The sequence below is a fragment of the Panthera leo genome, chromosome D1, assembly GCF_018350215.1.
Source record: "Panthera leo isolate Ple1 chromosome D1, P.leo_Ple1_pat1.1, whole genome shotgun sequence".
In the NCBI taxonomy this organism is placed as follows: Eukaryota; Metazoa; Chordata; class Mammalia; order Carnivora; family Felidae; genus Panthera; species Panthera leo.
Window position 1 is genome coordinate 8,710,108 of NC_056688.1, and position 14,149 is coordinate 8,724,256.

At 42.5% G+C, this 14,149-nt stretch overlaps 1 protein-coding gene across 2 annotated transcripts in view; it reads right to left on the bottom strand.

Moving 5' to 3' along the window:
- Positions 1-11,827, bottom strand: part of RDX (radixin) — a 94,504-nt gene extending 82,677 nt beyond the window's left edge. The window contains exon 1 of one of the 2 annotated variants that reach the window (XM_042904261.1): positions 11,638-11,827. The gene's annotated coding sequence lies outside the window, so the exon portion shown is untranslated. The remainder of the gene's footprint in view (positions 1-11,637) is intronic. The other variant, XM_042904259.1, reaches the window with a different exon arrangement.
- Between the last annotated feature and the right edge of the window lie 2,322 nt (positions 11,828-14,149).

Sequence of the window (14,149 nt, forward strand, 5' to 3'; positions counted from 1 at the left end):
AAAATATATACATTATGATGAAAACAGATTATTTTGTTTAAAATCCCTACATCTAAATAGCAAAATAGTATAGAGTAAAAATATGCAATAGCCAGAATAAAAAGTTACTATGGAAAGAAATAATTAAATATATAAAGATATCACTCAGACTCCACTCAGTAAATGGTTAAATGACAAACTCTCTACAAACTCTTCACAAAACAAATGCACAACTCTGCTGATTAAAACCACAAATCAAGGGGCGCCTGGGTGGCGCAGTCGGTTAAGCGTCTGACTTCAGCCAGGTCACAATCTCGCGGTCCGTGAGTTCGAGCCCCGCGTCAGGCTCTGGGCTGATGGCTCGGAGCCTGGAGCCTGTTTCCGATTCTGTGTCTCCCTCTCTCTCTGCCCGTCCCCCATTCATGCTCTGTCTCTCTCTGTCCCAAAAATAAATTAAAAATGTTGAAAAAAAAATTAAAAAAAAAAAAAAAAACACAAATCAAGTGGCCTTAAAGGCCATTTTGTTTACATAGTCGTTAAACTAGCAAAATAATTATTATACATGGCAGTACCGATGAGCAGTACTGCTAAACAAGTAGATAAACATTGCTGGTAGCACCATAAATCGGCTCCATATTCCTGGAAAGTAAGTTGTCAATGCATAACAAAAGCTCAAATCTTTTCCGAACAGGAAATTCTGCTTTTGGAATATACGCCAAAGAAGTAAAGAAATGCAAAACAAAGTAACCTCTAGCAAGACATCCACAGCAGTACATGTCATAAAAGCCACTAATTAAAGTCACAATGTAATGTGATAACATGATAGACTGTTACAGGGGTGTTTGTGTATTATGACAAACTGTGTCAACATTTACATAAGGGTAAGTGAAAAAGCAGATTATGTAGCCACTTGCTTTAACCATGTAAAAACACAGGTGTCCTTACAAATGGTATCTGGATATAAAGAACTGAACACATAATAATAATCAAGATCTTATTTCTGTTAAGTTCCTAATTTTAAAAATCAGAGGAGAGGGGCGCCTGGGTGGCTCAGTCGGTTAAGCGTCCGACTTCGGCTCAGGTCATGATCTCACGGCTCGTGAGTTCCAGCCCCGCGTCGGGCTCTGTGCTGACAGCTCGGAGCCTGGAGCCTGTTTCAGATTCTGTGTCTCCCTCTCTCTCTCTGACCCTCCCCCGTTCATCCTCTGTCTCTCTCTGTCTCAAGAGTAAATAAACGTTAAAAAAAAAAAAAAAAATTTAAAAAAAATCAGAGGAGAACCTAGAAAATGTAATCCACTAAACTGTTCATGTATCAGTTTACCAGCTTATAGGACTTAAGAATTCCACCTTAAATTTTTTTACGATGAAGCTGTGTACAGATATAACTAAAACTCAAGTTTTTAGCCAATTTAGTTATTACTGAAAAGTATTTATATCACAGTAATACTATTTAACCTCAGTAATACATTTCTAGTTCTTCTATGATTTCATTAGTGTGTTTTCTCCTGAAACTAACATCTTAGTACCAGAATGGCCAATTTAATAAAATGTCACATGAAAAGCTAAGATACTGAGGCACCTGAGTGGCTCAATTGGTTAAGCGTCTGACTTCGGCTCAGGTCATGATCTCATGGTTCATGAGTTGAAGCCCCCTATCGGGCTCTGTGCTGTCAGCTCAGAGCCTGGAGCCTGCTTTGGATTCTGTATCTCCCTCTCTTCCTGCCCCTCCCTGGCTCATACTCTGTCTCTCTCGCTCTCAAAAATAAACAATTAAAATAAATTTTTTTGAAAAGAAAAAAGAAAAGAAAAGCTAAGATACCAAGATACATGTCCTGGGTTTCCATCTCTAACTGACTCATCTTGAAATTACGGTCTTTCAGTGTTTTCCTTTCTTTCTTGTCAAAAAAAAAAAAAAAAAAAAATATATATATATATATATATATACACACACGCACATATACATATATATTACATAATCGCCTAAACCATTGTACATTAGAGATATATAGTAAAAATAAACTCTTCTCCCATCCACCCTCAAATATCTAATTACTGAGAAGAAAATTACTCCCTCCTTGGTAAATTTCTTCAAGAGGTCTTACCCTACTTCTTTGCACAATCACGGCAAAGACATGCTCAACAAGAAGTTTTAAGAGATGCTGCCAGTATACACATTTCCCATCTGCAGAAAAGTAACTGTACGGCTATAAACTCTAAGTACGATGTTTACAGACAATGCATTCATATAAAGCATTTTCTACTTTATCCGTTAACTCTGAGGGGGACCTTAAAACAGCCTCCTCTCTACCTCACACAATGGAAAAACAGCCTCATGCCTAACACCTTGAGCTCTATGAAGTCAGTGGCACAACAGACTCTTCCCACCTGTCAGGTGGTAAAACAGGTGTTCACTCTCGTCCATCCTGGGCCCATTACCAAACCTTCAATAATTTATGTCACACTGCCTAATTTTACTCTTAAGATATCCTTTTCCTCACGCCTAATTGTAATTTTTTTTCCCTGCCTTTTGAGATACAGAAGCAATCTCTGAACCAACCGTTTCTCTCCACAGACCAAAAAGTTACAAAAGAATTCCTCTGCCAATTTACTGGGGGATTAGGAAGCAGTATAACAAAAGAAAGTATAAACTGAATTAATAAGGTAACTCTGGCAGTCAGACGAACACAATAACAACATCTACAATAAAAAAGTTCTTTTTCCCCTGCATGGTCCTCCTCTGGTGAAGCCTATAAAGCCCTTCCTAGAAAAGCATTTTTAAATGCTTTTAATGTATAGAAGTACTTTTAAATGTATTTTAATAAGACACATTAACATTGCATAAAAGACCAACTATACTGGACTACAATCACCAAAATATAAAAATCACGAATTTATGATATAGTAATATATGTGTTTTTAAATTAAGTAACAGTGTCTACCAGTGGATCTAATGATTAAACTTCCAAGTAATGTCACTTCGACATCTCTGCAACAGCGACGGATTATGAAAACATCTACAATTTCTAATGGAAACAGTCTGTGTTAATGCTAATACTACTAGGTGCCCACATTAATAATGGCAAGAAAACGTGTAAAAAATATGCAACTTTTTTCCCTATCCAAGTTCACAGACCCACAAGCTTAAAAGCTCTAATATACACAGAACTATGTTTATTATGTTTTTAGCTCAATGTTAATACTCAATTTAATGGCAGTATTAATGCACCTTTAGCTATATAATGCCATGTCATTCCTCAAGTGAAGCAAAGAGGACAAAAAAATTTCAGCTCCATTTTGTAAATAAAGAAATAAGGCACAAAACAAGCACAAGGGGAGTGAATGAAGGAACTACCTGTAGAATACTTTTCAGCCACTTCACCTGTATCACCTAACCTTCATAATAACTACCCTTCTTCCCTTTGCCCAAGAAAGGTATCACAATCCCTCATTCTTTTAATAAGGAATTTAGATTCAGATAAGTGACTTGCCCTAAGTAATACGGCTAGTCAACAAGTCAGGGGTCCTTTTAAACTTGAGTCCTGGGCTCTCCTGGTTTTCCTATTCTTTTTTCTGACATCATTCCAGAGAAGCTCATCTCAAATAATTACCAGAGCTTTTCTAGAAGAAGCTAAAGCTCTTTCTTCCGTTGTTTTCAGATCAAAAGACTATCTCTAAAGATGTTACAAGTTACATTAGTACTGGTATAATCACCTTGAAAATGTATTTCCTATAAGGGTGATATACAGTTCCAAATACGGTATTTATAAGTACTTGCTTAGGTAGAAACTGATTTTTGTTCAAGGATATTTTCAAGGAAATGAAATCTTCAACACTTTTGAGCAATTTTTACATGTTACTATAAATGCAAACCAAATTTCTAGAACCTAAAACAAATATAAAGCAGAACTACAATACTAAAAACAAACTTGTACACTGAATTTAGATTCTCTTCTAAAAGAAATCTGGGGCACCTGGGTGGCTCAGTTGGTGAAGCATCCAACTCTTGGTTTCAGCTCAGGTCATGAACTCATGGGTTTGAGCCTGGAGATGGGCTCTGTGCTGACAGCGTGGAGCCTCCTTGAGATATTCATTCTTTCTTTCTTTCTTTCTTTCTTTCTTTCTTTCTCTCTCTCTCTCTCTCTCTCTCTTCCCCCCCCCCACCACCACTTGCTCTCTCTCAAAATAATAAAAATAAGCTTAAAAAAATAAACCTATAAATTTAAAAGAAACACCGTATCTATATTGTTCCCAAGGTGGGTAGAAAAACAATACCATTTGCAAAGATTAATTTTAAATGCTAAAAGCTAAGAAAGCTCAATGCAATTCAGTTTCATTTTACACTTATGAAAACATCAAAAGGTAACATAATGCATGTTTAAAAATGTTAAAACAGGGGCGCCTGGGTGGCTCAGTCGGTTAAGCGTCCGACTTCAGCTCAGGTCACGATCTCGCGGTCCGCGAGTTAGAGCCCCGCGTCGGGCTCTGGGCTGATGGCTCAGAGCCTGGAGCCTGCTTCCGATTCTGTGTCTCCCTCTCTCTCTGCCCCTCCCCCGTTCATGCTGTGTCTCTCTCTGTCTCAAAAAAAAAATAAATAAAACATTAAAAAAAAAAAAATGTTAAAACAAACAGATTGATTTAAGTCACCTATGCAGTAGGAAAAAGCAAGTCTCAAAATGACCTGACTTCTCACAAACCATTCTAGGCTTTACAGGTTTTGAACCACTGGACACAATAGCAGCTTATTTTCAAAACAGAATAAAGTAATTACGTTTCTTAAATTGGACAATATTCTTTCATGCAATCACTAAGGCTCTCTGGAAGTTCTTTCATTAAGCTTCTAATTTCAAAATATTCAAAACTCCCTTTTAAACACTGGAAGGGAGGGAGCGCCTGGGTGGCTCAGTCAGTTGAGCATCCAACTTTGGCTCAGGTCATGCTCTCAAAGTTTGTGGCTTCGAACCCCACATCGGACTCTGTACTGACAGCTCAGAGCCTGGAGCCTGCTCTGGATTCTGTCTCCCTCTCTCTCTGCCCCTCCCCTGCTCACACTCTGTCTGTCTGTCTCTCTCTCTCAAAAATAAATAAATGTAAAAAAAAAATTTTTGTTTTAAACTGGAATGGTGCCTGGCTCACAGTAGGGCCTCAGAAGTTTGTTGTCGATTTTGTTGGCATATTAAGTTTACATGTAATATTCATTTGACTTTTTCTGTTGATTATTGTCAAGGGCAATATTTTCCTCTAATTTACATTATCAAATAGCTAAGTAACACACTAATAAGCCAACATACTACAAGAGACAGCAAGGGGTGCCAGGGTGGCTCAGTTGGTTAAGCGTCTGACTCTCGATTTTGGCTCAGGTCATGAGCTCAGTTTGTGAGTTCAAGCCTCCCATCGGGCTCCATGCTGACAGTGAAGAGCCTGCTCGGGATTCTCTCTCTCTCTCTCTCTCTCTCTCTCTCTCTCAAATAAGTAAACAAACTTAAAAAAAAGATTTAAAAAAAAAAATAAAAGAGAGACAACAAACATGAATATGGGAGAACAAAACTCCTCCCAACTAGGTCTCCCAAATTTAGACCTCTGCTGTCTCTATTGTCTCTACTCAAGACATTATTCAAGAGATTATTTTTAGCAATCTCATTTAATTTGACGATCAAATCAGAGTTAAAGGACAGTCTGACACTTCTAATGGTAACTATAATTATACTGATTGTTGGTTAGATGATAGTAATGGGTTCAAGTATACACACCAACCTTGCTAATAATCAAACTAAAACTTCACAGCTTTTCTAAGTCTAGGATCTACAAATGGCTTAATTATCAGAAGTCCTGATGACGGCTAACCAAGTTTAGTCCATTCCACACACTCAGTAAAAGCCAAAGGGTTCCAGATCCAATTAATCATGGCTGAGATTTCCTGTATCCCCATTCTCTCTCCGTTTTACTAAGGGTCCCTCTGTTGCACTCATGTGCCCACATCATTCTGTGTACTAGCCAGGATTTTTAGTTGCAAACAATACCTACTCTGTTAACTTATTGAAAGGTTATTAAATTACAGAAACAATAGGAAGATTAAAAAAAATAAATAGGAAACAAGAAATAACTCACATCACAGAAAACTCTTAGAACACTGGTGCACTGAAAATTAACTCCCGTTAATATTATTAACACAAGGGCATTTAAACATTTAACACACTTTATAGTATACAAAACAGCACATTTGTATTCCCATTAGAATGTGACTTTGTCAGTATGTTACTCACCAGATACAAACAGTATTTGGCAGAGAAGTATAAATGTATGTATGCTATCTTAAAGTTGGCCAACTTTTTCCCTACATGGCCAGGTAAATAAACTTCTTAGATTCTGCAAGGCCATACGGTCTCTGTTACAACTATTCTGCTCTTGTAGCATGAAAGCAGCCATAGATAATATGTGCACAAATGATGTGTTCAAATGAAACCTTATTTACAAAATCAGGCCGTAGGCTGGATTTGGCTCATGGACCACATTTTGTCAACCCTGCCTCAAAAGTGTTTTAGCAGGAATCAACACTTTTCATTTCATAATTTAAATAAATTTGGTAACCAAGAAGATATGAACTCACATATTCATGCTAGATTATGTACAACAGCTCAATCTTGGGTGTGAGTTCAGGTGGGTGGGATTAAGAAAGAACCCAAGACACTAAAACAATCTAGTGGGAGCAGAGTTAGATAGAGGAGGGGCAATCCCATTCCCCCTGCCAGTAACTGGGTTGGATAAGGAACATATCCCAAGCCTGGTCAGTGACACTAAGAAGACCTCTGCTGGGGGGCTGCTGGAAGAGGCATTCCTTCCCAGTTCTTTGGGAACTGCTGTGTGCGGATGGCAGGTGGCTGCAGCCAAACTGTAACGCTGGAGAGAGCAGTCTCAGGACGAAGCCAATGGGGGAAGGCCACAGGGCAGAAAGTTGTAAAGAGAGTGAGTCCTTGATATCATTACTGAGCTATTCTTAAGTGTCTTAATTTTCTTCATTATTTAAGCCAGTTTGAGAATTTCCTGTTATTGTGGCCAAAGCATCTTAAGTGATAGAAGTCCTTGAAAAAGAAGGTTGTTCACCTCACAATTTCACTGCAGCCAGTTTTAGTTAACAACTTTTCACAAATGAAAGAAACATTTAAAGTTCTGAAAGCCCACAGACTACCTACAACTTGGAAAAAACGATCTGTTCCAATTACTAAGATTTATAACTTTATAAATTCTATAATCATGGGGCAAAAAACAAAACAATGTGCTACCTCCTTCCATACAGTACCTAAGACATTCTTTCAACAAGATATTTTTTTCTCTAAATCAGGGGTTGGAAACTTTTTCTGTAAATGACCAGAGAGTAAATACTTCAGGATGTGCAAAATATATGGCCTCAGACATTATAGCTCAAAAGTATCCAGAAACACTATGTAAACTAATTATATTTCCGTGTTCCAATAAAACTTCCTTTACAAAATCAGGCCAGCCGGAGAGATCTGGCCTGTCAAAACAGTTTATTTCAAATGTATATAAACTACGTAGAAAAGTAACCAGCATGACTGGACATTCTATTCCTCTGTATTGGACTGCTTGAAGCAAAACACTAAATAAAAAAATTAAAAAAAAAAATCGCTACCTTATTTATATATATAAAACCTCTGCAAAATCCAATTTAGAATTCTATTAAAGAGTAACTGATGTTACAGTAGAAAAAAACAATACAAAACTTATGCATATACAAATTTTTAACATCTACCTTTTAAATAAAAGTAAGTTATTTTAAATTAGGAAATTTGGAAGGATCTCTATACATACTGTCTATTCAAAGGGGAAAAAAATACCCAAAAAACCCTGTCCAACTCCTAACTTGACTGAGCCCCTCTCTTCTACGAAGCTGAAGCTAGACTTCAGTATTAAATGGAATGAGGAAAGTCAATCGTATGGACTATATTTCCTTTCCAAACAGCTCCCAATACAAAGACACATTTTTTTTTTAAAGCTTATTATTTTGAGAGAGAGAGTGTGTGTGTGTGTGCGCGCAGGGGAAAACAGCAGAGAAAGAGGGAGAATCCCAAGTAGGCTCAGCGTTGTCCGCACAGAGCCCAGTGTGGGGCTCAAACTCACCAAGTTTGAGATCATGACCTGAGTTAAAGTCAAGAGTCGGACGCCTATCCAACTGCACCACCTAGGTATCCCCAAAGACACACATTTTTTAAAGGACACCATTTTTCACTATTATATGCCATACTATAGGGAGAAAACAAAAAGTGAACTTCACCTTCAATCATTAAGCAAGAAAATTTGCACAAGCACATAAGCACACTTTGCTCTCCACTCTCAGCTCAGAGTCTGCTTCAAATCTTCTCTCTCAAAAATAAACATTAAAAAAATTTTAGGGGGGCCTGGGTGGCTCAGTCGGTTAAGCGCCCAACTTCAGCCTAGCTCATGATCTCATGGGTCCTGAGTTCCAGTCCCGGGGCTCTGTGCTGACAGCTCAGGGCCTGGAGCCGGTTCCAAATTCTGTGTCTCCCTCTCTCTCTCTCTCTGCCCCTTCTCCGCTTACACTCTGTCTCTCTCAAAAATAAACATTAAAAAAAATTTTTTTAAACGTCTGAGAAACATTAATCTTTTCAACACAGTAATAAATACCATTTCAGTGTTTGTTACAAAATAACCTTATTTTTATAGACTTTAAAATCACAAATAAAGGATTTTTATGTTTATTTTTGCCTAAGTTTTGGCATTTTCTGTATCCACGGAAGGAAGTGCTAACAGCAATACCTATGAAAAACGGGAGTAGGAAAGACGTTGGGTAGTTCTGGGGAGTGAAGAGAACTTGTAGGTTTACTTTTACATCTTTAAAGATATAAGTTTTTTAAGTTTGTCATAAACTGTATTACTTTCAACATCTTTAAAAATGGTTTAAGGGGCGCCTGGGTGGCTCAGTCGGTTGAGGGTCCAACTCCTGGTTTTGGCTCAGGTCATGATGGTCAAGGGCTTGGAGCGGAGTGTGGAGCCTGCTTTAGATTCTCTCTCTCCCTCTGCCCCCTCCCCCACTCACTCACACTCACGCTCTCTAAAAAATAAAAGTTTAAAATATACGTTTAATAGAAAATAATATTGAGAAATAAATGAATAGGAAAGACAAGATTCTGTGAAAGAGGCTACAAACTGAGGACTTCGCTGGGGTCAGACAGGCCGCTTGCATCACCCAAGAGGTGAGTACGCACTGGCCACAGGACTGAGTGAAGGTCCCAGAAGCACTTTAGCCGTCAGTAACAACACTGGGAGGCTTAAAAATAACCTTCTAAGGGTGGAGTCGAGAGCAATCCAATCCAGTTCCGCTGAATTCAGTAGCAAAAGGGTAACATCAGGGTAGTTAAGAAGTACCCACTAGCCTTTGGTCAGCTGGAGGCCCAAGCTATCCAAGAAAGGGTTACTTCCTTGAGCTCCCAGATTGAGAGAAGGAGCATAAACTCATACTGGCTCTACCCTGCCAGGTGTGCTCCACCAGCACAGCTCACTCTTCACAGTCCTCACAGAACACATTTCTTTTGGCTTCAGTCTTTGGGCAATATTGGTTAAAACCTGCCACTTTTTAAGCAGCCTAAGTTAAAACGCATTAAGTTAAAAATGGGTGAAAAGATTCCCACCATCGTTCCACATTTCAGGCTCTATGAAACTATATGGAGAGGATATTCAACGACAACAGAAGTCAAAATAAAGACGTATCAAGACTTTCATTTCAACAACCTGCCAAACACATAAATGAGTAATAAAATCCAATTGTGCTGTTGGCAATGGTGAAGCAATCAAGAAACAACCCTTGCTCCCCTCCCCGAGACTACTGACACCAAGAGAGGGAAAAGCAAAGTCTGTCATTTCTTACCACCAAAGGAAAAACAATCATCAGTTTAAGTAATGACAATGTCTAAAAGGACAGACCCCACATACTTTACCCACACTGAAATTAATTGCATTTATTCTACAAATATTTCTGAGTCTCTCCTACCCACTCTCTTCCATGCGTAGGGACACAGAAGTGAACAAAACAACGTAAATTCCGCAAGAGCAAGAATTTAACATTCCTAAACGCCACAATTAAATTCTGCCTCATTTACATAAAGCTACAATTTCCAATACATATGTATTCATTCTTTAATAATGTTACCTGTTTATTAAATTCCTCCCTACATAAAAAAAGTGATTAAGGAAAGAACCAAAGTCCGTGACGATCCTTTTTACAACATACTACTAACTTCAAAAGGGGTGTTCTACCTTTTGTCATTCTTGTCATATTAGTTTGAAAGATAAAGCACACTAGTGAAAGCAATGGGATTCTGAAAATTAATAAACACACACACACACACACACACACACACACAAAACAATGCAGCCCTGAATATTAATCTCCTCTCAAATCTAATAATGCTGTTTTGGCAAATGGATTAAGCCATTATTTATTTACCCTGCCACATGAACGGGGCAATTGTTCATTCAGAGCTCCGTCCGACATATAAAAGAGTATTTAGTGTTGTAAAAACTGTACGCTCCGTAAACAATAGATTGCAATGTCGATGTCCGTACCCCTTCATCAAATAAACCCTTATTATCTCAGCCTTTTACATTTGCACCATGCCAGCCTCAGTGCCACGGGACTCATTAAAAAGTCTGGTACAAACCCTCAACCGTATTTTTAAACTGATCTCTGACGAAACGGACTTCACTCAATCTCGTTAGGGGAAAAAAGAAAAGAACCCAATAGCGGGCTCGGTGCAGGAATCCCGACGTCTTTGTATAGGAAGTGATGCGCTTCACCGAAGCTGCAGGAACGCAGAGCCCCTCTTTCAGACTTCGCCCGGAAATCAAGCGGAAGCGCGTTCACGGGAAGCGGGAAGCGGGGACGGGGGCCGAGACCGCAAGCCGGGCTGCCGCCTCCGCGGCCGGACAAAGTTGCGAGGCTCCGAGGCCGCCCGCGGCCGCGGCAGCAGGTAGACAGAGCGCGGCGGCCGGGGACGGCGGGCCTGGCCTCGCGGGGGCCGGGGCCGGGAGCGGCTCGGCGCCCCGAACCCCGTACAGAACACAACATCCCTTTGCCGCCAGGGCCAACGCGCTCTCTCTAGTAATTCAACACCCTTACTTTCAAACTGGAGGTCGGTGGGGGTTGGGGGGGGAGGGGGAGAAAGGAGGGGGAGAAGTTCTAATAAATTCCCCCCATCCTGCACTGCAAACTAGAATTCTACCCAGGCTCACGGTATTTTCTGGGCGCCCCGAAGGGCCGCGCCAGGCCGCGCCGGGGCCGCGCCCAGGCGGCGGGAACCCGCCGCTGCCCGGGGTCTGGGGGTCCGGGGCCCACCCCGGGGGCGGACCGCGCGCCCGCGCCGACCACAAACGCCCGGCGGCCGCCTCGGGCTTCGGGCCGCGCCCAGCGCCTGCCGCCGACCCCGGGAGCGGCCTGGCGGGCCGGGCCGGGAGCTCGGCGGCGCCGCGGCCCGCGGGGCGCGGACACAGAGGCGCGCGAGGCCCTCGCGAAGCGGCCGCCGGGCAGCGCGGGCCCCCGCAACTTCTCGCCACCTCAGCGTCTCCGGAGCCGCCCGGGAGCAGCGACTGGGGGGGGGGGGGTGGGAAGGGAGGGCGCCAGCGGCTTACCCCGAGAGCGAGCGGCTCCTTCCCGCCCCGAGCGTGGCCGGGGCGCTGCGCGGCGGCGCCGGGCGTCGCGGCTGCGGCAGGGAGGGAAAGGCGGCGGTGGGAGCGCCGGGCCGCCGGGGACGAGAGGCGCCGCCACCACCGCAGACAGCTCCGCAATATGGCCGCCCGGCGGCTCCTCGGGGGGAAGGCGGGGCTGCCCCGCGCCCCCCGCCTCCCCCTGCCGGCCGGCCGGCCTCGCGCCGCGGCCCGAGCGCCAACGCCGCCGCCGCCGCCGTGAGGGCCGCCCGCGCCCCGCCCCCCGCGCTCGCCGCCGCCCGCCGCACGCGGCGTCGCCGGGGGTCGCGGCGCGGGGTGGGGACGCGCCAGGGCCGGCGTCGGCCGCGGAGGCCCGCGGGAAGCCCCTGCCGGCGGGACTGAGCCGGAGGGACGCGGGCTGTTGCAGCCGAAGCTCGCGGCGCGCCCGCCGCCACCCGCTCCGCGCACCCCCGGGAGTGGAAACTTGAAACTCCCGCGGGTGCCGGAAAACTCGCCGAGGGCGTTTCCATCGCCCTCCTGAGGAGGGAGTCTTCTTCCCGGAGGGGGGAGCCAGGACGGAGTCGGGCGCGGGTTACTTGGCTGCTCAGCTGGAGAATCCACCGGGAGACAGAAAGGGGCCTATCTTAGAGGGATTTATGTGTGCCACCGAGAACGTGGAAATTGCTCTGGCCGTTTTTCCCCAACTCGAAAAACTTGCTATTTCGAATAACTCCAACAAAACCTCGATGGATATGGCCCCAGTCGCGAGTGCAGAGTTTTATCCACGCAAGGATGTCGACGATGTTTACTACCACCGACATTTCTGGGGAGGAGGCGGTCCAGAAGAAAAAAGTTGGACGTGGGGCCCCCAAGGAGCAGCCAAACCTAAATTATCCTGGAATTAGAGATGGTTGGACAAGTGGTCCTAGTCTGACTCCAGGCCACTCACTTTCATTAGTGGCTGGGACTAGACAGACTTGTGGTCAGTGTCCACGCTCCCATCCTTGTCCGTCTTCTGCTGGGATTCAAAGAGTAACACTTGCCCTGAGTATACTTGAACCGTAGTGCACAAAACCAGATCAGTCCAGCTTGCCGTGCATGCCATCTTCATATAGTTTACCCTTTATGAACAAACTTTACATTCAAATAATAAAACCTCAAGAATGTACTTAATTTTTATGGAACAAATAATTCATATGCTTCCTGCCTTAGCATTTGCCTTCCCCGAGACGGTAGCTTTTTCCAGGAACTCTCTCCCCAGATCACTTTCACTAAGCTCACGCTTCAGTTCGCTAAGCTCCCAGCTTCAGTGAGTTTCCTCCATTGCCCTCTGCGACCTTTCTGAACAATTAAAAGCCCCTAGAGTTAAACTCAAAGATCTTCAGATTGCAAATTCCTGGAGGATGGGAACCAGGTGTGTGCTTTTACTTAACTATAAGATTACTCCCTGACTCTATCCCTAGGGTGCAAGGTTTATCCAGGTAATTGCTCAGCGTCCCACATCAAGTTGCATGCATAAAGATAGTCAAAGTATTATGTAAATTCCTGGATAGTACACTAATCAAAAAAAAAGTATGTAACACACTTTTGCACTGGAAAACGGATAATACGCTATTGTCTGTCATGTGCCAGGCACTGGGGTAAGACGCATTTACATGAGCATCTCTTTTAATAATTACAACAACCCTGTGTTTGGGGTCAATATTAACATTGACTTTTTTTTTTTTTTAAATCAGTGACTGAAGAGACTCAAAGGAGTTAAGTAATTTGTTCAGTGTGACACAGCCAGGAAATGGCAGAGCAATGACCAAACCTTAGTTATGTTGGACTCCAAAGCTGTGATTTTATCCTAAACTCTGGCAACAGCAAACAGACCAGAAAATGTAACATTTCAGTTGACTATAGTATTAGTAAATATTTAGGTAAAAGATAACATTCAAGGCTGGTGAGATAAAAAGGGTACTCTCAGACATTGTGAGTGGGAGTGTAAACTTAAACAGCCTGTTTAGAAAGCAATTTGGCACCGTGATTCAACCTATAAAAATGTTCATCCTCTTGTACCCATAATCCCATATCTGGGATTCTTTCTGAATGAAATCATCTGGAATAGAGCAAAACCTTTATTCATAAACTCTACATCACAATAGTATTAAAAGATGCAAAAATTAAACATGGGAACTAAATATCCTGAAAGTAACTATATATACTCTGTAACATTTTGGGTAACAACTTGAAATGTTTATATAATGTGTCTAACACCATGAAAAATTTTTGGTAGTATTAGGGGGAGGGAACAAGTTATGAAACTATCCAAGCAGTATGATTACATGTATGTTTAAACACACATACACACACAAAAGTACAAGGGGTCAGGAAAAAAGAGAAAGTTTGAAATCCAGGGTTGGCTGGGTGGTTTTCTATGGGCATTTTTCTTTATTCTATTCTTCAGTATTTTCTGTCTTATTTTTACAGTGTAAAAATAATTATTTAAATTGAG